This window comes from Protopterus annectens, chromosome 5.part0 (genome assembly GCF_019279795.1).
Source record: "Protopterus annectens isolate FY-2018-M chromosome 5.part0, PAN1.0, whole genome shotgun sequence".
NCBI lineage: Eukaryota > Metazoa > Chordata > Ceratodontiformes > Protopteridae > Protopterus > Protopterus annectens.
Genome location: NC_056735.1, coordinates 1903415868 through 1903443646, shown reverse-complemented (window position 1 = coordinate 1903443646; position 27779 = coordinate 1903415868).

The window sequence follows — 27779 nt, the reverse complement described above, 5'->3', positions numbered from 1 at the left end:
TTATTACAACAAATGTAAATAGTTTATATGTTTGTTTGAAATGTGCGCTTTATTTAAAATGCATTTTTATTTAAACACATTTTAAACAGTTTTTACATCAAGTTTAAGTAAAATGAGATTTGATTGGTGTGATGTGTATTGATGATGGTATAAAAATGAGACAGTGTTTTAACACTTTGTTCTGATGAAGGCCTAATTCTTGGGCTGAAAGCACTAAACCAATGGATTAAAGTTCATTTTGTGTGATATAGTGCTACATCATCACTTGTGGTTTTCTTTTTATTTTACCAAAGTTACACAAAGTGTGAGACAAGACTGCATTTTTTTTAACTGTTTATAAATAGGCCTTACAATAAAGTGAGTCACTTACATTAAGAGCAAGTCTTTCAGAAACAGGGTAGACTTACACTGAGAGCAAGTCTCTTAAAATCTGGCCCCAGTACACTACATAGAATCCTGTGTTCTGTATCAAAGAATGTGAGGAATAAGCATGCTACATCTGTTATCCTTCTGGAGACATTTCCGTTAGAAAATGTGAATATCTTGAAAAGCCTGCAGAAACATAAGTGCCATTTAAGGACAGAACTATAACCAGCATCTGACCCTTGCATTCGTATACTGCACCCCCAATAGAAAAATTACATATCCACACTCATTCCTTTCAAAATGAATAGTAGAACTTGCGTAGCTAGAAACATTAATACCAAACTGTACACAAAACTAGATTTATCCACAGTTGCAAACAAATACGGATCAGCAGCAATGAAAATAAAATCAGAGTTATGTTCTAGGTGTGTGTCATAGTGGCACAATACTTAACATTATCACTTCACAGCTAGAAATTCTCCAGTTTAGTTCCTGGCTGGTGTTCTTTATGTGAGGAGTCTGCATGTCCTTCCTGTGTCCATGTGAGTTTTTGTTGGGGTGCTCCAATTTCACCCCACCACCAAAGACACACAGTAGGTTGTTTGGCAACTCTAAATTATCCCTGGATGTGAGTGTGGTGTGTTCGATGCAAAAGAAAGGCCTGGCAATTTACTTCCATTTCCCTTTGTCTAGTACACTCCATGGCTGGCAGAAGCTGTTTATGATGTCACTCTATAAGTCAAACATGTCTTGTGAGCCTGGATGGACATTTTAAGGATCATGAATGAAATAATTATGGGAAATGCTTTCTTATGCAAATACAATATGCTTTTCATTCCTAGCATGCCTTTTATTCCAGGTCTGATTATTCTACCCAGATGTAGTCAGAGATGTTTGCATATAAACTTAACAATACGTTTCAGTAAATGTAGTATTTTGCAGCCTTTTTCCAGTACATGGACTTCAAGTCCTTTGCATCTATCTTTTAAGAATATCAAAAAAAAAATCATTAAATATGATTGGATGGAATGCCTGCTATTTCAGAGATTTTAAAGTATACTCTCATACCTTTCATATGGGTAGAGAAAAGCACATTACTTAATCTATATGCCATTGAGGAATCAAGAGGACATGAGAGAAGACCAGAAATGATGCAGAAATTAAGGCTATTCTGGTCTTTACTTACAAGCTAATGTCAGACTCCCAAGTTAAGACAACTAAAAATGTAATAGCAAACAGCACTGGTAGATGAACATAAAGGATATATATTATCTGAGATAACTGGTACTGCTAAATCATCAGCATCCTCTTGACATAACAGATAACAACTTTCATAAAAGCACTTGAGCTATATCTGCCCTGTTCTACAAAGTACTATAAAATATGAAAAGCCTTTCTCTGAAGAATGAATTTGTTTACTTCTTTGATCAAAAGAGTTCAAAATCAACTTCTGTCACTACCTTTTATAACAAATCTATTGGCACTTTTCCGTATGGAGCTGGCCATTAGTAGCTGATCTCAGTCCTGCTTAGAAGATTTTTTACAACTACAGGCTGGAAATCCTGATCAAGATATTGTACGTATTACAGTATCAAATATGTATATATATATATATATATATATATATATATATATATATATATATATATATATATATATATATATATATATGGGTCTACTTTGTTCAAAGTTTCAAAACTTTGAAAATCATATGGCTGAGACCATATGATCGAAGTTTTGAAACTTTGAACAGACAAAAAAACACCCAAATTAAAAATAAAATTTATCTTTATGTTTTTGCAGGACACTTGCCACACCCTCTGCTACTTAAATAAACCAACTCCGAGATCACATTGCAGTGAGGAGAATGGTAAATCTTTCGTTCCGCGCTGTGCAGTGATCTCAATTCAAAGTGTTTGAAGTTTCAAAACTTCGATCATATGGTCTTGGCCATATGATTTTTAAAGTTTTGAAACTTTGATCAAACAAAGGGAACCGTATATATATATATATATATATATATATATATATATATATATATATATATATTTATATATATATATATATATATATATATATATATATATATATATATATATATATATATATATATATATATATATATATATATATATATTTATATCAGTCATGGTTTTACATTGGCTTATATGGGTTTGATCTACTTTGGATAACACTGTATTTGATTGACAGTTGTGCGATAAAGAATGATCTCCAGGGGAAAGGGAATATGTCCCTTCCCTGGAGATCATGTGATCTTGAGTTAGTATATATTATTAGCATTAGATATGGAGTCTCATCCCCTATTCCAAATGTGGGTGCAGGGGAAAGCTTCCTGCAAAAACAATCCTTTTTATTTTGCATGTTCCAAGTATTAGCATGTCAGTGTGCTTTGGTCAACATAAGTGTGTCAATGTTAAGGATATCAAATTTGTGTGGATCGACTGTTAATAGTATATAGTGTGTGTATATATATATATATATATATATATATATATATATATATATACAGAGAGAGAGAGAGAGAGAGGGAGAGAATGGTCCACGTCTAAATCTTGAAAGCTCATAATCTCGAAATTCAAAATACTGAGTCCAAAATCTTGAAAGTTCAAAATACTGAAAACTCAAAATACTGAATTTCATAATATCGAAAAAACAGAGTACACCAACACTTACAATATTCCAGCACAACTACATAATAAAACATAGTACTCTTCAAATATAAAAAGGGGGGCAAGCCTCACTGCACCCCCCATGTGGGGGACTATGCCACCCATATCCCTGCTACTAAAATATATAAACTCAGAGATCGCACTCCACAGAAAAAAATGGCAAACATACCATTAAATGCTTCATGACTGTCTGTTGTAACTGTAGTCATGTTCCCTTTTAATTTGCTATACTACAACATAATTCATCTTAGTGTAGTGAAGTGCGATCTCGGAGATGATATATTTAAGTAGCAGGGAGTGTGGGAGGCACAGCCCTCCACATGGGGGTGCAGGAGGGCTTGCCCCCTGCTAATAGTTGGAGTAAACGAATAAGCTTTGTCTTTTATTTGTTTCTCTATGTACATCTGGTGGAGTATAATAAGTGTTTGGTATAATGTAGTTTTTTCGATATTATGAAATTCAGTATTTTGAACTTTTGAGATTTTAGACTCAGTGTTTTGAATTTCGAGATTATGAGCTTTCAAGATTTAGAAGTGGACCTATATATATATATATATATATATATATATATATATATATATATATATATATATATGTGTATGTGTGTGTGTGTGTGTGTGTGTGTGTGTGTGTGTGTGTGTGTGTGTGTGTGTGTGTGTGTGTGTGTGTATATATATATATATATATATATATATATATAATTGTTTTAACTTCTCCAAATATTTTGCATTTTGGGTTTCAAATTCCATGATGGGAATAGACCCCATTCCTAAGAAAGGGTATGTTTATTTCTGTCTGGTTTCCTCAGTGATCTTCAATGATCTTCCTGATCTTATGTATTTAAGTGGATATTCACATTTGACATTTGGATTTCCTTTCAGGTGAGTTCTTGATGGACTACAGCTTTTTCTTGGAAAAACAACTGTAAGAGGATTTGTTTACAGCTCTTCAGGGGACCACAGCTTCATACATAAGCACTTTGGATATCTGGGAATGTGGGTATCTTCTTCCTAATAGAGTAATAAATAGTAATAGTAATAGTAATAGTAATAGTAATAGTAATAGTAATAGTCTGTACTTATTTGAGTACTTGCCTAACCCCATCTGGATCACAGGTGCTACCACCAAAACTGTTGGAAATTAATTCAGAAAATTAAAAGGAAAAATGCGGTGGTCTCAGAAAAACAAAATCAGTATTATTATTGATATTCAGTCTGGAGGTCTTAGGCCTAATTTCATGGGGGGGGGGTTCTTTTTTTCAAATTCTAAATATCTTCCTGAATCTATTTACACTTTTCTTGTCCTTAGACAGGGAAGCAGTAAACACTGTCTGTAATCTGTTAGTTTTCCATAAAATGATGTCACTAGCTGGATGAACGGGGGGAGAGTAAGGCTCAGCCTTAGACGTGCTTGGACACATCTTCTGAAGAGTGAAGTTCCAGTACTCAAATAAATATGCCCAGGAAAGCTTGCTGACTGCCACTTAAGACATTCAGTAAGAATCCGCAATCTTATGTCATTTTTAATTCCTTTGGAATAATACCCCTCATGACTTTCAAGCCTCCATCTTGGTCTTGTGGTGAGACCTCTTTAGCATACGTATTTTCATTAGATATGAGCTACAGGAGTGGTCTTGTCATCTATTCGGGGGGGGGGGGTCAGGATTTTTTGTTTATACTCCCACATTTTCATATCATGTCTACAAGTACAACTGCTTACTATATGAGGTGCATGCATGTTTCCATACACGGGGTCTCTGGTTAATATCTCTTAATTATCCTGATTTTAGAGGGATGCCTCTAATTTGTTCTTATACGTTTGCTCCATCCTTCTTAAATTGTCAGTTATTCTGAGCGGTTTCAAGTTAATAGATACTGCATTTAAAAAGTATCCCTAATTTGGGGCTCACCCCCCCCCGATTATTTATTTATTTTCATTTGTTTACTGGGAGAATCCAGCAGGAAAGAAAAACAGTCCCCTTTTCAATGGAAACCTAGGGAGAAAAGCTCCACATCAACAAAAATTAACATATATATATATATATATATATATATATATATATATATATATATATATATATATATATATATATATATATATATATATATTTGGTTTCATACAGTGGGAAGTACATAGAAATTAAACATTTTCAGGAGTAACAGAGACAATATATCAATGGAGAAACATAGCTGTGACATTTACAGGCTTTATAATAGCTATTAAGAACATAAAAGCATAGAGAGTTTAGAATGATTCATAGGTTCACAGGTTCATAGGTGTGTACTAGGCTAATGGCTCTAGAGCCTTTACAAGCCTAGCCCATAGAAGTGCCCTGGCATTGTGCCACCCGACGTTAGTTCCCAGTGCCTCTATCAAGTAGAGTCAGTGGAGTGATCCCCGGGGTGAACTTTCTATTTCCCATCCACTCATCAAGATTTGTCTTGAAGAGGGCCAGTGAGGTGCTCTGCTTGACATGTATGGGAAGTCTATTCCAGAGCATGGGCAGTCTCTGGGTTATGAACTTGTCCCTTCAGCATGTTCTGTTGATTGTGGTAATGAGGTTGAGGTCTCTGAAGCATGTGGTGTGGAGGGATTGGCATTTCTTTAGATGTAGCATTTCTAACAGAGCTGGGTCAGACATGGCATTGTAAGTCAAGCAGAGATCGCCTCTTAGTAGACGATATGAGACAGAGAATAGCTGGAGTTTTTTGAGTCTGTCCATGTAGGACATGTGTTTAAAGCCTAGGATCCTCTTCATGTGGTACTCTTGTGGCTTTTCCGGCTGCTGCATGTGTCTAGTGAGGTACATGCCAAATGGGGCATTATACTCGATGATTAGCCTAATGAGGGAAGAGTAGAGAGAGATGATGACCTCTTTTTTACTGGCTGCAAAACCCTTGGTAATGAGATGTGCCACATAGAATGACTTTCTGACCACAGTGGCAATGTGGTGGTCGAAGGAGAGGTTACTGTCAATACTAAGTACTAGAAATAGTTATATAAAATGAAGACATTTGTATAAAACTTGGATAATTAAGCCAGATATAGCAGAGAAATTAGTTTATTTGTGAGTCTAGTTCTAGATATTAGTTTATTTGGCAGGCCAAGTTTTAGACAGCTAGCTATAAAAATGTGATAGGTAAGGAAAATGGGAAAAGGTGATGTCTAGAGTGGAATGTTAATGCCAAGAAAGAAGAGGGTTGGGAGAAGAGATTAAGGTAGGTGATAGAAAAAAGCAAAGGCTAAGATGAGTTAGAAAAAAGCAAAGGCTAAGATGAGTACATGTTAAGAGATGGAAAGACAAATGAGATAGTTTATTAGGTAATGTGTATGTATTTAGACGGGGAAGTAGTTGTAGGGGGGTATATTGTTTGCTTTGTCTGTAAATCTAGATGTAAAAGTTGAGAGATATGTTCAACACACTACAAAAGCAAGCATAGAAGTAATGGTCATCCTACTGGATCAGCCACAGTGCACTGGCACATGCTATTCATTTCCCATCTTCCTCTTGCCAGCTCTTCCAGCGCCAAAGCTAATAATCAAATCCAGGTTGTTTGGGACAAAAACAGGACTGTAGCCCTCTAAGTGAACTGGGCTGTCTATAGTCAATTTTTTTAAAAACTTTATTTTTGGGATACCCCCTGTGATTCTCTTTAGTTCAGGATTTCCCCATACGTTTAGACAATACAGGTTGCTGGTAAGAAGGAAGTAGAAAACAATGCCCTGTATTTTTTAAAGCTTTATACCTACTGCTAGATTATAAGCCCTCCTACTCAAAGTCTTTAAAAACTCATGATGTACATATAACTGCTTATCATACAGTTCCTTCAATACTGGAAAAGCACTGAAGATGAGTATCTTTTGGTGAGATATGACAACCACAACAGCAGTTGCTAGTGACTTTCTCAGGAGGTGTTAGTTATCTGAAATCATATCAGATAAACTGCCTTAAAATTTGAAGCAGAAACTCTTGAATAAAGAAAATACCAAAAACATGACATAAGTGATCCACTAATATTGAGGAGCTAGTGGACTGACTGTTTAAGGCAGATGACAAAAAAAAAAAAAAACAAAAGAAGTCAGCATAAAGATTGTTGCTGATATCTGTTTCTACCACAAAGTTGCAATACATAATTATGGACACTGCTGCAATGATACTTATTATACACATTTTTTTAAGTTAATTTAACACCAGTATCAGAGGCTCCACTGACTTATGTAGATCAGAATGTGTGTATGTACTTTTAAGAAGCATTTCCAGATGTAACCATGTGCATATAAATAGTGAGCACAAGCAGGCAGCAGTGCCATTTTGAGAGAACAGCCAGAGTGTTATGTATGAGTGTGGTAGTCAGTCTATTTATAAATGTATTTAAGTTTAAGTTACAAAGCCTCATTCCTGATGTGTTTGTGTGTAATAAAGCTGCTTCAAATGAACCCACGAATGTTCATCTGTTTTATTCTGACCAGACAAGCGACATGGTGTCAGAACTGAGATTAAGAGAGCAACTTCAAGCCATGAGGTGCAGAGTTGAAGGTGAAGGCAGATTGAGCTGGTTGAGTGAAAGAGAGCACAGACAAATGAAAAAGGGCCAGAAACAAACCTAAGGTAACAAAAAAAAAACTGCACAAATGATTTCTTTGGCAAAGAAAATGAAACAGAGCATTTGTAAGGTACAAAACATATTATTAATCAAATGAGTAGCACACAATGTATTATTAATCAAATGAGAGCAACAAAATGCATTATTAATTAAACAAAATGTTCAAAACTGTGAAGTCTGATAAAACTAGCAGAGATATTCATATGGAGCTCAGAATTACCTTTGGCCTGCATAATGAGCATGTTTAAAGTAAAACGGGCACAAGAAAAGTATAATGAGCATGATAAGAGATTAAAAGGGCATAACAAGTACAATAAAATGGCAAAATAAACTTAAAGAGTAAGGCGACTGCATGTTTTTAGTAAAAGACCATGTTTTGTGCACAAACTACTATTTCACACTGACCAAAGCCAGTCAAAGCATAGCTAGAGTTGTTTGAAGTATCTCAGAGTGTGCAAAATGTTTGCAGAGTGTGTGCTTTATTACAGTGCAATTATTTCAAAGAGTTTGCTGTCTGCAAAGTACAGTTATATTGCAAAGTGCAGTCAAAGTACAGCCATTTCTAAAAGTTTCTTGTGCTGTGTACATTTATACGCAGAGTGCCGCCATTTCAAAGTGTCTCTTACACTGTACAGAGTTGTTTCGTAAAGTACAGCCATTTTGAAGAGTTTCTGTGCTGTGTACAGTTTATTTGCAAAGTGCATTCATCTTGAGGTGTTTCTTACTCTGGGCTTCTACTGCCCTGTTCAGTTTATTCACAAAGTACAGTCATTTCAAAGTATTTCTTACACTGATAAGGAATGGTTTCACAGAATACAGTGATTTCAAAGTGTTCTTGGACTACGGAGACTTATTTGGCAAAGTGCAGTTATTTCAAGGAATTTGTTGTGCAATTGGGCATAATTACAATACTGGCATAAAGCTCTGTCATATATATATATATATATATATATATATATATATATATATATATATATATTTATGTGGGCATGTTCGTACATAATTTCAAGCACCTTCACTACTGTGTGTTGCTATGGTAGAGGCATTTCGCAGACCTAGTCCACTTGTGTTTGATCATAATATAATAGAGAATTGGAGAGTATTTGAGCAGGAATACGATATTTTCATATAAGCAGCATTTTCTGACAAAGATGCACATACAAGGGCATTCACTTTGCTTAACTTAGCTGGGTCAGAGGCCATTTAAAGAGAGCATTCATTTGTGTATGCACCAGCAGTATATTCAGGAGAGGGGAAAACCACCATATTATGGTACCAGCTGAATCAATGGAGGACCCTGAGTGCTTAAAACATACATTTAGAGAAATGTGCAATGCCCAGACAAATGTTACATTAGAGATGCACTTATTTTATACAAGAGACCAAAAGCCATGTGAAATTTTTGCAGCTTATATTACTGACTTGAGAAGCAAGGCTAAAATGTGCAGATTAGGTGACTTGAAAGATGCGTTAATAAAGGACAGACTTGTGTGTGGTGTTAATAGTGCTGCAGCAAGAAATATTTTGCTTTGTGACAGTGATTTAACGTTAAGCAAAGTCATAGACATTTGTCAAATCCATGAGCTCACAAAATCACACATAAGTTTGCTTGCAAGTGATAAAAGCATGGTTTCAACAGCCTCTAGAGCAAACATATACAGCATGTAACAAGTGGCAAACAGAAACAGACCTAAGCACATGGCAGCAGCAGCCCCTGCAGGTCTGGCAGGGAGAACCCATAGCTTTCTAGCAAGTTCCAAGACTAGCACAGTAAAAAGGGCATGCTGTGTGCAGTATAAGAGTGAGTCAGCAAAGCCCAAGTCAAGTCTTATTGTTAACTGTCGTAACTGTGGTGCCAGTCATGAGTCTAAAAGAGAGAAGTGCTAGCATTTGGTCAGCAATGCCACAAGTATAAAAAATGGAACCATTTTCAAAAGGTTTGTAAATCAAGTAAGCCTCATTCAGTTATTAAGAAAGGTCACTCAAAAAAGCAAGTTGATCATGTGGAGTGCTCCAACCCTGCTTTCTATGTAGATGGTGTATCAGTGGTCAGTGAAAAGGTTAATGCAGTAGATTTATTGGCAAAGAATGAAGTATTTTGTACTGTCCTGATCAATGGTAAGCCCACGGAGCTCAATGTAGACACTTGTTCAAAGTGTAATGTAATGTCAGCAGAAACATTTGCTAAAGTGAGGGCTGGTGAGCAACTTAATTCGGCCAATTGCGTGAAGCTTGTTGCTTATGGAGGTGAAGAGATTCAAATCGAAGACTCAGTAGTGCTTTTATGCTATTTAGCTGGGAATAGTTACAGCTTGCAATTTTATGTTGTCTGAAGACCTGTGCAGTCATTATTAGGTCTCAGAAACAGTTTGAGAATGAAATTGCTTTATTTTACCAAAGACGTACATCATGTAAGCACATGTCCCAGTTCCAGCTTTACTGACGTTATTTTCTCAGAGTATGCCGATGTTTTCGACTACAAGTTAGGCAAACTTCCAGTTGTGTACTCCATGAAAGTAGACCCAGAGGTCAGTCCAGTGGTCAGACCAGCAAGGAGAGTTCCAATAGCAATGCAGGACAAAGTCAAGGTCCAGTTGGACAGGATGATGCAGCAAGGTGTGATTTGTCCAATCACAAAACCAACTGAGTGGGTGTCTTCCACGGTAGATACTCATAAGAAAAATTCAGATAAAATCAGTAAATGCATTAACTCAAGAGACTTGAACAAGGCATTAAAAAGACCTCATCATCCTATGTATACAGTTGAGGAAATTGCCACCCTCATGCCAAATACCACTGTTTTTTTCTATCTTAGATGCAAAGAGTTCATTTTGGCAAGTAATGCTTGATCACAGATCTTCACTGCTGACTACATCAGTACCCCATTTGGTAGATACAGATTCTTCAGGATTCCTTTTGGAATAAAGTCTGCCAGTGAAGTCTTTAGCATGCAATGGAGCAATTGTTTTTCAGGCTATTCATGTGCAATAATAGTTGATGATTAACTGGTTGGAGGCAATGGTGAAGCAGAGCATGACAGAAACCTCAGGAAAGTTCTGGACAGAGCATGTGAAGTGAATTTAAAGCTTAATCCCCTGAAGTATAAATTCAGACTGCCAGAAGTTACTTATGTAGGTCATTTATTTGCCAGTACAGGCTAACAACCAGACCTTTCTAAGCAAGAAGCCATTTTTAAGATGCCAGTTCCAGACAATGTCCAAGCCCTACAGCATTTTCTTGGTATAGTTAACTATCCGGTCAAATTTATCCCTGACTTTAGTGAGTTATCAGCACCTTTGAGAGAGCTGACATGCAAAAAAGTTTGCCTGGTCATGGTTAGAACAACACCAGAGAGCACTCGATAACCTCAAACAGCAAATTGCTAACCTGCCTACATTAAGATACTACGATGTCCATAAACCAGTAGTTCTTTCCTGTGATGCTTCATAGTTTGGTCTTGGTGCAGTTATTCTTCAAGAGGGCAGACTTGTTGCCTGCACATATAGAAGTCTTACCCAAACATAGATGCAGTATTCTCAAATTGAGAAGGAAATTTTGGCAATTGTGTTTGCATGTTCAATGTTCCATGATTATATTTATGGCTGAGCTACCCAGATAAAAACTGACCATCAACCTCTAGTCATTATTTTAAAGAAGCCTATGCATTCAGCTCCAGCAAGATTGCAAAGAATGATACTCAAATTGTAAAAGTGTAATTTAAAAATGGTCTATACAAGAGGTAAACTTCTTTATCTGGCTGATACCCTATCCAGATCGCCCAGAAATACTGCAGAACAGCTTGATGAGGAGAATTTTGACTTTGATGTCATTGAAGTGCATAATTGTTCTACCATGAGACTTGATGAGTTGAGAGATCATACAAAGGCTGATTCAATTTTCCAAAAGCTCCACCACTTCATCAATGTAGGATGGCCGTTAAAGCAATCCTGTGTACTGCCAGAAGTGCAACCTTAATTTCCATACAGAGATGAGATGCTGATAGAAGATGGTATCATTTTCAAAGGTCCAAAAGTTATTGTTCCTACTTCTTTACAATGTCAATACATTCAGATTTTGCATTGTGGCCACCCAAGTTCCAATTCTACCAAAAGAATGGCGATAGGACTAGTTTTTTGGACTTCTTTATTGAAAGACATTGATAAAGTGTTTTTTTCTTGTTCAGTATGTAACAGTACTAAGTTGCATTTGCAAAAAAAGCCAGATCAGCTAAGCCAAATTCCTGAATTAACTTGGTCAACAGTAGCAACTGACACATTTGAGTGGAACAATCAGCATAACTTAGTGTTGGTAAACTCTTATTCAAACTGGTTTGAGATAGGGTTGCCACCCCTCCGTTTTTTTTCTGGACTATCCGGAAATCAAACTGATTCTCCGGTAGTCCGGAAAACATTGTACAAACTCCGGTATTCTGTTTCAAAAAGGAAACAGACTATCGTAGTTTGTAAATCAGCCGAAAGCAGGCAGCAGGAATGAAAAAGAGGGCGTTCCCCGCTGAGTGATGTCATCGCGACATCACAAAATGGGGGGAATGTGGGCGAGAGAGGGGGTGGGTGGACGGGGTTACTGGTGATGTGAGGGGTGTGTCTTTACTCTGGGTTTTGCCACGAAGGAAGGTGGCGACCCTAGTTTGAGATCGATTTGCTAACTAAACTAACATCCAGTGATTTCATCACTAAGATGAAACATCATTTCTCAGTCCATGGTAGTCCACACAAAGTTCTTTCTGACAACGTCTCTCAGTTTACAAGTCAATTGTTTCAGAGATTTGCAAAAGAGTGGGACTTTATTTATGTTACTAATAGTCCTGAATATCCACAGTCAAACGGCCTTGCTGAACATGCAGTACAGAGTGCAAAGCAATTACTAGAGAGGTCAAAGTGTGACAATACCGATATCTTCTTGAATTTACTTAATCTCAGAAATGTACCTCGTGACAACCTACTTGGCTCGCCTGCTCAGAGACTTCTATCTAGGCAAACCAGAGCAACCTTGCCTATCAGTCCTAGTTTGTTGATGCCTAATGCTAAAAACAAAAAATCAATCAAAGCCCAACTTTTTAAGAAGGATTCTTCTCAAAAGTCCAGCTATGATAAAACCAGCAGATTTCTTCATCTGTTAAAAGAAGGAGAGACAGTGAGGATGCAAAAGGCGAAAAGCTTTGATCGAATTGGTCAAGTGAGATGTACTGTATATGTGCTGAGCCGAGATCCTACTTAATGGAATCTGAGGGTGTAGAATACAGGAGAAACCACAGATATCTTCTTCCTGTGTCAGAAATGATATTGCAGCATCATACCTGTGATACAGACTCTAGATCTCAGAGCATTCCTGACAATGTTCATACCGAAGAACATGTCTCAGTATCCATTCCCATTTCTGATGATGTTCCAGTTGCAAAATGTGTGACAAATGATCAGAGTTGAAAATGGAAACATAAAATATGTGAAATGAAATGCAACAATGTCTATATTGTTTTTTTTTTTTTTTATGAGACAATCAAATTACTTTAAAATAAAATGATGCTTTAAAGTTTTAAAGTAGATTAAATAATATGCAAAATTACCTTCTGTCTATAATACAAATGGTGTTTTATTACTAAAATCTCAGTGTACCTCATAATTTGTCACAACTGAAATCTACAACACGTGGTAGAGTATAAGACCAGTTAGTCTCCAGGACATCTGGTACACTCTGTGGACTGCACATCTGTGGTGCGGTTTACTGTTTTCATATATTTCTGTATATTGAAGCTGCATGGGATGCCTAATTGTTTAGGAAAATAGACTGAGCATATTCACTTTTCTTTTAAAATTATGTTCCAATAAAGTGAATAATTAATTAATTGACTTTGTTATGAAGTCTTGTACAAATTTAAGGACTAAAGAAGATTTGCTGGGATTCATAAAAATATCACTTTGAGTGTTGGATAATGCCACTGAGTCCAATAGCGCAATGGTGATATAATGTGATTCAGAAACAGGCATGTTGCCACATGTCATTAACAGCTCATTATATGAATCGAATACTGTGCAATTGCTGTAACTACACTAGTGTTCTACCTACAATACATGCAATTGCATGATACATGCAATGCAGCTGTACATGCACTACAAATATACACATGTACATACACACACACACATACACGTAGAAAGAGAAGGAAAATGACAATCCCTGTTGGTTGCTGAAGGTGTGCCGGTGCCAGAAACCACAAAAGAAACAAAACAAACAGTCGAGTAAACCACCACGGAAAGCAATTTTCTGGATGTTAAGATAATGATGGATGACACAGGAACGTTTGATATGGATTGTTGGGGGAATCACGTCCTATACAGAAAAAGTATGCATCCACGACATGTTTTTCCCCAGATAGTCAAAGGTCAGCTACTCCATATGTCAAGACTCTGTACTAATATTTAGATGTATTAGACTGAAACACAAACTCTTATACAGAATTTCCAAGATAGAAGTTATAGGAATAAGGACATTCAACTGTATACAGTAGCATACAAGGATTAAGAAATACTAAAGGGCAACCCCTCTTCTCAGATAAAATGGGTACCAATACAGTAGACAATCATGGATGAAATAAACGAGACCAACCTGTTAGATGTTTCCTGACATATAGTACCTCGTATATGCAACATTATAAGGAAAAACTGGTCTATTTTAACTGCAGATGACAATCTGAGGTGCATTGTAGGAGAAATACCCAGTGTTTGCTTCAGGAATCGCATGAACTTCAAAAATTTGCTCTACCATAAGAATAATGAAACATCTAAGACCATGATCTCTAGGAAGGGCACCTTTGTTTGCAGCAAATGTAAACCTTGTCGATATTTTAATTCTGCTAATGAATTTGTACATCCTATTATTCATAAGAAGTACTGGCTTAACAAATATGCTGATTGCAACAGGAAAAATGTGATTTATGTTACCACCTGCTGTTGCTGCAATGGATATTGGGAAAACTAATAGACCTTTTAAAGAGCGTGTTCTTCAACACTTAAATGACATTAAAAATTTCCAAATAATGCACTTTCACAACATATTAAGCTACATCCTGGTCATAGATTTTTATTTATGGTACTGAAAGTTGTTTCAGAGGGTCTGAGAGGAGGTGATGTGTAATAAAACAGAAGTGGATGAAATCAAATCGATTGCGGACATGCAAGCTGACCGCCTGGCTGGACTGAATAGAATGATGCATTGAAGATGATCTTGAAAGGGTGGCCGCTGATTAGATGAGTTACAACTGGTTGATTACTAGGAAATGACATGGAACAGTTAAGGTCGATCTTAAGGAGGCAGTGGCCCTTTGAAGAATTTTGATTGGCCATTTGTTACAATATCAAGGAAATAATGTTGTATTTTAGGATCTGAAGAAGGCTCGAAGGCTGAAAGTGCTCTTTCATTCTTTTGGACTGTCATATTGTTTTATTTTTGTTTGGTTTTAAGTTTTAGGCACTTATTTTACTTATTTCATTCTTGATAAATTGCTTTCCATGGTGGTTTAGTTGGCTTTGTTTTGTTTGTTCACATATATAAGTACTCATGCACACATATACAAATACTCATGCACATTCACACACATACCTAGCCATACACACACAGACAGCCAGACAGATGTACTTATGGTCCTACACACACAGACACACACAGACACACACACACACACACACACACACACACACACACACACACACACACACACACACACACACACACACACACACACACACACACACACACACACACACACACACACACACACACACACACACACACACACAGCTTCACAGCAGTACTTGCCTGCCACAATATTAACAGTCCTGCTCCTGAATAGGTGTGTGACGACATGAGATATTGTCAGCTATGCCAGGAGAAGTAGGGCATTGGATGTGTAACATATGCCAGCAGAGCTAGCTGGAAATTTGTAAAGAATTATATGTCATTCATATATCAAACTGATTTGAACAGATGCTTGTGTTGAAAATGGATTTGTAAAGTTGCTTGTGTTAAAAATGTACTAACAGTGGGTCCTGACTATATTGTAACTGAATTAAATATATATATATATATATATATATATATATATATATATATATATATGTGTGTGTATATATATATATATATATATATATATATATATATATATATATGTGTGTGTGTGTATATATATATATATATATATATATATATATATATATATATATATATATATATATATATATATATACACATATATGTTAGCAGAGGATACTGGAAGAGAAGAACTTAAGCTCAGCTTATGACATTAAATTACTGGGGCTAGGACATAAATATGTTATCTCACGGTTTTAAATGAAGCCAGAGATGCAATGTCTGCAAGAAGCATGATTTGTTATTTTCTGTAGGAGGAGTAGATGTTTATAATTGTTTTATGACTTCCAGAAGCTGCACCAGATCTGAGCAAAGCTCTTGTGTGTGTATTTTTGACATGTAGGTGCTAAATTCAAGTAATGGGAGGTTGCATGTGAACCAGAATTCAGATGACCAGATATATGTGATGTCATTTTACACAGAAATAACGTTTTAATATTAGCTGAGACTGAATTCTCATTGCAGTCTGTTTCTTGGATCCTGACATAGAAGGATCCCTCACCTACTTCATCTTGGCTTGCTCTATTAAGCAAGTAAGGACAGTAATTCTCTAGCTCAGTCAGGAAAATATAACGAGAATAGTTAAGTATTGTTCTTATGTAACTGCGTGAATCTTTGCAGCGGTGTTATTTTTAATATTTCTTGTGGCTGAAACTCTGGTGTTTGCTGTAAGTAGATATTTCATATCTTCATGTTCTTTTATTATTAAATATATAAACTTTTCACTGTGGCTGGTCTTTTAAGAGAATATTTCCACCTTTGAGAGTATTCATATCTATTGGTGGCACTGTGGCCACTCCTGAAGCCTGGCTGTTTGGTCAACATTACTGTTTGTATTAATATTAATTTCACTCAGTGTAATTGGGTACCCTTGCAAGAGCCTTAGGTAGCTGGCTTTGCAATGTCTGGTGGCAGGGATAACTACCTTATTGTCTGGGCAGAAGGGGGCACAGCAGGTAAATCTGTGCCAGCCTTTCCCAGTTGCATATGTGTGTGTGTGGGGGGGGGGCATGAAAATTGAATCTCACAGTATGTGTGTGTGTCAGCTACTTGGGGCAGGGACATGAAACACTGGTTTTACAGAGAGGGTGCTGGAGAACTTGGCTTGGACACTCAGCTGAGGTCTCAGCCTTATAGCTGTACCAGTGGGAGTCTTATTGGGGACCTGGACAGAGACAGAGAAATCTGGACCCCGTACTGAGTCTGTTCCCTGTGTGCTCTTAAGGGAAATTGTGCTTGATGGAGAGAGTTGCATCTGGAAGTACTGGGTGTATCCATTTTTGTTCTAAGTGAGTGACCCTCTCCAGTGTCAGTGGTGAGGATTCAGGCTCCTTGCTTACTGGCCCAAAGTGGGGATGTCACATGGTGCATGCCCTTTTTTGACAACATACACTTTTTTCCAGTCTATATAATTTAGTCAAACACCCTAATCATTGCACACCTATTTGTTGACCCCTTTTTGTCGAAGTTACATGGACTTTTCATCGAAACATTTCCCGGGGATAACCAACGGTAGGCAGCCTAGTGACTGTCAAAAAAAATCGCAAAATGTAAAACTTACCTAGGTGGGTGACTGTGCTACTGTGGGGAAAAGGGCAAATTCCAGATGGTGGCCTACTGTTAGTTATTCATGTGAAATGTTTTGATGAAAATTCCATTCGCTGAAGCGTAACTTCGACAAAAAGGGGTTGACAAATATGGAGTTCTACTACCTGAAGTAGACCCCTTTTTTCATGTCTGATAAAAACAGATTTCATGGAACTTCTCCTCACTTCTCCTCACTTAAGTAGTTCCATGAAATCTGTTTTATCAGTTAATGGCAAGTATTGTGTAAACATATACATGTACTATTCAGCATCTGTAATGATTTAAATAATCACTGCTTTGTAGAAGAAAATGTTAACAACTTGATAGCTGCCAGTTTGCAAGATGCTGCAAATTGCTGACAGATTTTGCAGTTGCAGGATTGTCAGCACTTCGAACTGGAATCTACAGCTTCTTTTGCGTCACTTCAATTAAATGCATAAAAATGATAATAACATGATTGACTTGATTTCACATGTGACATAAAAGAAGCAATGAGCAATAACAGGGACTGCTGCAGTGACCTTTGTTTGCCCTGCAGTTTGGAAAGTTCATAATGAAAGCATAATATTCCTATGCATGGTCTATCCCTTAAGATACTACACAAAGTGATACATGGGTACCTTAAATATTGTATTTAGCAGTGTATTCTTGCTGTAGTGATTGTAAAACATAGAAGAGCATCACAAGATATTCTCAGTGTATTAGTCGTTTATATTCCACAACTCCTTAAATAATTAAGAGTAATGAGACACTGTCAAGACAATGTAACATAATGTTCTCCTTCCTCTTGATTTATTTTCATATATGTTAACCAGGTAAGTATGCTAGATGTAACCTCCAACCTTTCAGATGCAACACAGAAAAGCATCATACTTTTTGAAGAAAACTGTAAAGCTGTATGTATTTAGTGTTGAACGAGAAAGAACGATTAGATGAATTTGAGTTCCCCTCAACTGTCTTTAGGTGTGAAAGTGAATGAGAATCATGCAATGGGTTGATGCCTCAATCTTCATTCAGTGTAAATTTTTTTTGCCTGGTGCCCATTGTGCACTAAGACAGGGTCCAGCTTCCTCCCATAGAATTAATTCTCAGGTTTTGTTTGTGACGTTGGTGTGCTACTGATATATAGCACAAACTGAATGCATTATAATCCCCTCCCCCAAAAACACTAACAGCCATGAAAAATGAAATATGCTAAGGGCCAGCCTTAAATTTAAAGCACACCCAAGTTGCACATAAAGAGCACTAGTTATGACTAACTACTAGCATCATACCTATAAGCAACTTAAAGCACACCCAAGGTGCAAGTAAAGAGCACTAGTAATGATTAACTACTAGCATCATACCTATAAGTAACTTAAAGCACACCCAAGGTGCAAGTAAAGAGCACTAGATATGGCTAACTACTAACATCACACCTATAAGCAGCTTAAAGCACACCCAAGGTGCAAGTAAAGCACACTAGTTATGACTAACTACTAGCATCATACCTATAAGCAGTTTAAAGCACACCCAAGATGCAAGTAAAGAGCACTAGTTATTACTAACTACTAGCATCATACCTACTCATACCTACAAGCAACTTAAAGCGCACCCAAGGTGCAAGTAAAGAGCACTCGTTATTACTAATTACTATCATCATACCTATAAGCAACTTAAAGCGCACCCAAGGTGCAGGTAAAGAGCACTAGTTATTACTAACTACTCGCATTATATCAATAAGCAACTTAAAGCACACCCAAGGTCCAATAAAGAGCACTAGTTAGTACTAACTACTAGCATCATACCTACAAGCAACTTAAAGCACACCCAAGGTGCAAGTAAAGAGCACTAGTTATTACTAACTACTAGCATCATACCTATAAGCAACTTAAAGCACACCCAAGGTGCAAGTAAAGAGCATTAGTTATTACTACGCACTAGTTAGTACTAACTACTAGCATCATACCTATAAGCAACTTAAAGCACACCCAAGGTGCAAGTAAAGAGCATTAGTTATTACTAACTACTAGCATCATACCTATAAACAACTTAAAGCACACCTAAGGTGCAAGCAAAGAGCACTAGTTATGACTAACTACTAGCATCATAACTATAAGCAACTTAAAGCACACCCAATGTGCAAGTAAAGAGCATTAGTTATTATTAACAACTAGCATGATACATATAAGCATTGAGCTATGAGGAGCTGAGAATTACACCAGTTTAATTCATGCTGAGGTATTCTAGGGTACGTGGTCAATGACTGGGTATGGCAATGCACTTAAAGAAGGACTGCTACCATCTAAACATGTAAGAATCCCAACTGAAATAAATAAGCATACATTTTTTATATTTTGATACAAAGCACTCTATTATTATTAATAATATATTATTAGTATTATTGTCACAGCCAAGCTGAACACATAATTGATGACAAAATCAAGCTCCCACTTTAAATAGTGGCACTCTAGACACTTTTCCTCATACTAATGAGGAATCAGATTGAGTGTGAGGTGATATGGTAAGCGTTTAGGTCCATCAGCTAAAGCTAGAGATGTGAACGAGGTCAGTATAATGTATAAAGGCAAGTTAAAAGTAACCAAACCGCTACATAATATATTTGCGTGTGTGAACAGCAGCTATTACAGATGTTTTCAATAAGCCAGTGAAATACCTTCACAGAAATACAAGCTGTCATAAAGATTTCATGGAGATTTTTCTGTCACAGTGGGATTTGCTGCTACTGTATTCCATGTCATTTGGAATATAAATAATTTTACAGCTGCCAGCCATGTAATAGATTTGATGTGTGAAAGACATTTTAGGAGTTGTTTTATTATGTTTCAGTACTTAACATCATTATTACAGAAAATGCGCACTTTTATAGTATCTGATCTTTATTTTTATATTCATGGAATAGCTTTCAAAGCCTATTTCCTTGTCTTTCTTTTTGCTCACTAGCAATGAGATTAGTATTGTTTTATTTATTTATTTGTCTATCCATTTGGAATAGCTATCAAAGCCTATTTCCTTGCCTTTCCTTTTGTTAACTAGCAATGATATTGGTATTGTTTTATTAATTTATTTGTCCATTTTCTTGTCTACATATTTATGTGAATACTTTATTTATTCATACTCGTGTCTAGTTATTTTTCTGGAAGCCATCTTTTAATTCTTGCACATTATAAAATATTTCATATACTAATGAAAGAGAAGGTTTTAGCAGTGTGTTGGAATAAACCAAACAGGAAAGGCAACCCTCAATAGAAATGGATGCTGGAATGGAATACCCCACTTTTATATTGCTCTTTCACTCTCTTCTTCTCTTTTGGCTGTTCCTGTTAGGGGTCGCCACAGCAGATCAACTGTTCCCATTTCTTCCTGTCCTCTGCATCTGGCTGTGTCATACCAACCCCCTGCATGTCCTCTCTCACCACATCCATAAACCTTATCTTGGGCCTTCCTATTTTCTTCTTATCTGGCAGTTCCATCCTTAGCATCCTTTTCCCAATATACCCAGCATCCATCCTCAGCACATGTCCAAACCAATGCAATCTTGCCTCTCTGGCTTTGTCTCCAAACCGTCCAACCTGAGCTGACCCTCTAATATACTGATACCTAATCCTGTCCATCCTCATCACACCCAGTACAAATCTTAACATCTTTAACTCTGCCACATCCAGTTCTGACTCCTGCCTTTTTGTCAGTACCACCGTCTCCAACCCATATAACATAGCTGGTCTCACTACCTTCTTATAGACTGTCCCTTTCACTCTTACTGGTACCTGTCTGTCACAAATCACTCCTGACACTCTTCGCCACCCATTCTACCCTGTCTGTACTCTCTTCTTCTCCTCTCTTCCACACTCACCATTACTCTGAACTGTTTATCCCAAGTATTTAAACTTATCCACCTTTGCCAACTCTTCTCCCTGCATCCTCACCATTCCTCTATCCTCCCTCTCATTCACACACATATATTCTCTCTTAGTCCTGCTGACCTTCATTCCTTTCCTCCATAGAGCATATCTCCACCTCTCTAGGGTCTCCTCAACCTGGTCCCTACTCTCACTACAGATCACAATGTCATCTGCAAACATCATAGTCCACGTGGACTACTGCCTGATCTCGTCTGTCAACCTGTTCATCACCATTGCAAATAAGAAAGGGCTCAGAGCTGATCCTTGATGTAATCCCACCTCCACCTTAAACACATCCATCACTCCCACCACAGACCTCACCACTGTCACACTACCTTCATACATATCCTGAGCCACTCTTACATACGTCTCTACCACTCCCGACTTCCTCATATAATACCACAACTCCTCTCTAGGCACTCTGTCATATGCTTTCCTCTAAGTCCACAAAGACACAATGCAACTCCTTCTGACCTTCTCTATATTTCTCCATCAACACTCTCAGAGCAAACATTGCATCTGTAGTGCTCTTTCCTGGCATGAAACCGTACTGCTGCTCACTAATCAACACCTCCCTTCTTTACCTAGCTTCCACTACTCTTTCCCATAACTTCAAGCTGTCTTTCACTAATAATACTAAAATGAAGTCATTAATGGTAATTAACTTTTGCTTTGCTAGTCATGATGAGTGACAAACTTTGAAAATTGCTGTTGAGACATAATGAGTTACACTGCAAGGTCTCTTGGTTGCAAGGCAAAGATGTTAGCTTGACAGTGGAGAAGACATAGCAGGGTAATTATTTCAGAGACATTTGCATAATGCTGGTTCTAAGGCCTTTCTGTTAATGACTTCATTTTAAAATACTTTTCTGGAATGTGAAATCCCTTCAAGTGAGATTAGAAAACAAGTACATTTTTTCCTATATCATTAGTTAGTTATACCATTAGGCACTGCCATTTTTATTTGTCAGTGAAGTTTGTGGAAATTCCATCTGAAATGATAAAGATGTATTGTAACTATAAACAGCAAACACAAATGGAAGAGAAATTACATTATGTAAGGGATTCAAGAAAAATTCAAGCATACACATTAGAGACATTTAATTACATTTCACAGTAAGCAAGATAAAGTCAACATTAAATGAAGTTAATAAAAAAATAATTAAGCAGGATGTCTCACAGTGATTTGTGATTTTGATTGTCTCCCTGAATAACAGTATACCTGAATAAATAAAATCCATTTTCTAGTTGACTTAGGTTACTTATGGGAGAATTCATAGCTGTAGTGTCCGAAGGGGTTGTCTAGTGAGTGATAATGGAAGATACAGGAGCTACATTTGGAAGACGAGATGAGTGTCAACACAGTTTGAGATGGTAGCACATGGAACACAACATAAAATAGTGTGATACCGATGCAAAGAAGTTAATTTGTTTTAATGTAAAAGAATTTGTGAAGATGTTTGAAGTGATTTGACAAGACTTACAGCATTTGTCAGGAATTTTGGCTTGTTATATGAGGTGACTGCAGATAAATAGTGCAGATGATATTGAGTTCTTGGACAAACAACACGTTGCCAGGATGCTGTTTAAGGAACAAGATAGTGAGATTTGTGAAAAATAAAATAAAATGGCAGGGCAGGAGGAATATGTAGAATCGCAGTTGGTTATGATGAAGAATAATGTTTGTATGACAAATATAAGATTGACTAGAGTGCTAGAAGGGGGAAGGTACATATTTAATGGAGTATAAGAAAGCAAAAATGACATGGCAGACTGGTTTTAAGAAAAGCTCACTGGGATGTGATTGCCATTAACAGAAACTGATACAAAATATGGAAAATTATAATTTATTTTGATTCCATTTATGTTATGAAAATGAACATTTTTGGTAGATATGGCGATCAGAAAGGCAGTTTACAGTTGCTGGTTCACCTCTATGCATGTTGAGCATGATTATTTGGAAGCAACATTACAGCTATGAAAGCAATATGTGGAGGCAAATTGGGAATGTAAGAGGCATAGGCTGAAATATAGATAGACCTTCCCTGCAATATTGAACATTTATTCTATGGATGGTTTGTTAGTGTTTACAAACAGCAGGTTAATAGCAAAATAAAATAACTTACTTTGTAATTTTCTTATGAAAACACTCCTGTGGACTTTGTTGGGACTTATAAAGTTAGGAGTAATGGGAGTTTAGTAAATATAAAAAATCAATGGGAGAAACAAAATGATTCAGATGGAAAAATGACATTTTCTGTTTTGCTATTGGTTCTTGATAGGTCAAGAAAACAAACCACTACTTGAGAAGATTTGAATGGACATGGAAGATGGTGTTACTCTGATAGAGAACAGCTCTGTTTAGACAAGTAAAGATTATGTGATGTAAAAGTAATTGCACAGCGTTTGTTGGGCTCAATATTTGATACTTGGCAAAATATGTATTTGATGTTGGGCAGAAATTTTATGAAAACAGGGACACATACAAATATTTTCAGTAGATGTGCATAGAGGAATGGGGTTGTCTTTTATGAATAAATCATTTGAACATTTGAAATTTATTTATATATTTATAAGAGTTAGTGAAAATTATCATTACCAATTTACAAGAGTTAGTCATTATTGCAAATGATGGAGATAATGTCAGAAAGGGTGGAGAATGTCAGAAATTCAAATGAAGGTTATTAGTATTTGATTGTCAAAACAAAGTTATCATTGTTTGAGCCGATTAGAATGGAAGATGGCTAGAATGAACGTATATTATTATTTTATGTTGAATAGATTGGACACTGGGCAAATTCAGTTGCCCTCTGTTTAACAGAATGCAAATATATAACAAAGCTTGATGTAGCTGGGAACTACAAAGGGATTTTTAGTAGAAGGAAGTTGAGAAAGCAGTATGTTTTTTCAAGGCAAAACTGCATAATGTATATGGAAATAACAAGAAAACATTTGTTGGACTCATTAACTAAGGCTAGATGTGACTATACACAGTGTTTGTTTGTTCTGTTATATTCAGTTGAAATACATGGGACACATAAGCATGTGTTCAACTGAAGTGAGTAAAAGAGTTACACTGTTAAAATAATACATTTGTAAGTTGACAATATATTTATATGTCATGTTTGATATAGGAGTATCATTACAATTTATAACATGGTAAATTTGCCATATGTAAAAATGATGAAACTGATGTCATAAAGGCTGATACTGTTAGGGGCTAAAGTGAAAGTTTTAAACAGATAATTTCCTTCCCTTTGCAAGGTGATAAGTAAAAATGATTATTATTATCAAGCAGATAAGAATGGGAGAAGGCTATAATGAATGTACATTGTTATCTGATGCTGTATAGATAAGGTACTGAGCAAAGTTTACAAAACATTGTTAAATGCGTGATTGAAGTATGAAAGAAATGAACCTTATGTTTAGTAGAATGCAAATATGCAGCATATTTGTTTTATATATATAAAGGCACTACACAACTTTTTCTAAGATAATTGAGGGAGGTAGCAGTTTGTTTTTCATAGTATCATAGGAGATTACTTGGCTAATTGCCCTAGGGCCCTTACAAGCGTAGCGAAGCTAACCCTTGTTCCCAAGAGTCTCTGTTACAGGTAGACACTAAATCAGCACCTATTACCTATATCTAAGAGGGACACATACCAGGTTAAGGTCCCTTGAGCATGTGACACATGTACTATTTGACTTGCAAATGTGTAGCATTTCCATTAATACAGGGTCGGATATTGCCTTATATGGAAGGCACAGGTCGCCTCTGAGCAGTCTGTATGACACAGAGTAAAGAGACAGTGATTTCAGTCTGTCGACATATGACATGCCCTGGAGACCTTAAATTTTCTTTGTAAGAAACTTTTGCAGTCTCTCCAATTGCTGCAGGTGCTTAGAGAGGTACATACCAAAGGGAACATTATACTGTATTATTGGCCTGATGAGAGGAAAGTACAGAGGGGTTATAATCTCCTTTTTTGTGCAGGCCCTTACTTATGAGGTGAGCAACACAGAATGCCCTGCTTACTACTGTGAAGACTTGGTCATCAAAGGTAAGATTGCAATTGACCTGCGTGCCAAGGTCTCTCACCAGTGATTGCATGCTTAAGGTATTGCTATTTATTGAGTAGTTTGTAGGAACATCACCCTTGCTGATGGGGATGATAATGCATTTTTTTGCATTCAGTGTAAATCCATGACTTTGGCACCAATCATTAGTCTGTGTAAGTCCTTCTTGCAGGATATTGACATCGTTATGAGACTGAGTGACTCCTCCTAATTTGCAGTCATCTGCAAACTTTGTCAGCCGCAAACCTTTCATTTTTGCCTGTACTTCAGAGAAGTATATTCAGAATAGTAGGGGCCCCAGAACAGATACCTGTGGCACACCACTGGTTATTGGTCTGCTGGAAGAGGTAGAGTCTTTTATTTTGACTGTATAAGTTCTATTGATGAGCCAGTTTGCACCCCACCTGACAATATATGAGTTGATACCCATCTGGGTGAGTTTATCAATAATGCCTGAGTGGTGGAGTGGCTAAGTCTAGGTAGGCCGTATGCATAGTTTTACCTTCGTCAAGGGCTTTGGTGACTGTCTCAAAGAAGTCCAAAAAATTTAACAGGCATGATCTCTCTTTGGCAAAGCTAAACTGGGTAGGGCCAAGTGTCTGCAGATTACCTATATCTTTGTTGATAAAGTCAATAATGATATGCTCTGTGGCCTTGCAGATAAGGCTGGTTAGGCTAATGGGTCAATAGTTCCCGAGGTCCATGGATGAAACCCATGCTAACGCTGTGGTTGAACAAGGTACCCAGTGGTGTTGCTAATTCTTATTTTAATCCATTGAGAATGCAATCTGGGATGCTGCCTGGTTCCACAGAGGCTGTGTTTTTAGCCTTGGAGAGGACATTTGAGACTTGCTCCTTGGATATACTAGGTGGGGGACAGGTGGTAGGGATGATTTGTATTATATGTTGCCAGTACAGGGGAATGAAGTTTGCACTGGACCTGTCAGCCAGCAGGTTGGCTATATTGACCGGTTCTGTATATGTAGTACCTTTAACTACATGTCCTGCAGAAATCTGTGTTTTGCCTTTGAGGTTTCAGATGTAGTTAAAGAACACCTTATGGTTTTCCTTAGCTAGGGATGCTAATTTGGATTCATAACTAGCTTTAGAGGACTTTACAAGATGTCTTTAAGTTGAGGAGGGAGTGCTTCCAGGTTTGAGACCGTAACTTCCTATTCTTAGGCCTCGATTTCTTCCTCTTATTGTATAGCCTTTTAAAGGCTGATGCCCACCAGGCTGGTTTGTTCTTCTTTGAGGATCTTGCTTTGGTCCTATCAGGTATGGCAGAGTTAATACAATTGTGTATATGCTCATATAAAACATTAGTGTATGTCCCAGCATAGGTAACCTCTCCATCAGTGGGGGGAGGGAGTATGAAGCTGTTTTTGCCATCATGTAAGAGGTCGTAATTGGCCTTGGGGAAGTTTTTCAGTCTAATTGATGCTGGAGGGTCTGGTGTTATTGTTACCTCCAATGAGACTGATTTGTGGTCAGACCTCGCCAGGGAGGGCAGCACACTTGGGGGTGGTACAACAATCCCCCATGTTGGTGAGCACCAGATCCAGAATGTTTGAGCCCCTTGTGAGTGTGTCAACCAACTGGTCCAGGGCATTGGAGTTAATGAAGTCCAGGAGCCTTTGGGTGAGAGTATTAGTACAAGTATAAATAATCCAGTCAATGGACGGGTAAGTCACCCGAAACCAGGGTCTTTGGTCGTATCTTGATCGACTCAAGTAGATCCAGGTAGGCTGAGTGGGTCCCCTGGTTCATGGAGGGAGTCCTATAGCTTGCAATGATTTTAAGAGGGGCCTTACCAACAGTTAATTGCACCTGGAGTAATTCATGGAGTTGCTCTATTTAACCAGCCTTGAGGTGTATTTGTCTTTTATGAATATTGATACATCACCTCCCTTAGTTCTCACACATTCAGTTTGAGGTCTAAACGTGTGGAAGGAATTGTAACCTGGTAAGGCTGAGATGCTTTCTGCAGCCTTAAACCAGGTCTCAGTGACTGCAGAGGTGTCAGCATCTTCCAGAGTAAGGACTGCTTCCAGTGAGTGCAGTTTCAGATTTAGACTCCTAGCATTGAGCAGCATAACCCTGAATTTGTTTTTAGATGGTATTATTATTGGGAGCTTTGTCCTTGTGATGCTGTCTAAAGAATTCATAATGCGGGTGGCAAGAGCCTTAGCCAGTAACTGAAATCCCAGAGGTGACAGATGAAGACCATCTCTGGCAGAGCATCAAGGTTTGTCGATCATGTCATCCCAGGCTGACAGGTACTGGATTCTCTTAGAATGCCACTACAGACTAAGCCAGTTACTGAAGTCAATTCTTTTTTTTTTTTGTTTGTAATGAGGCATCATCCTAGGTGAAGGTAAAATGCTGCT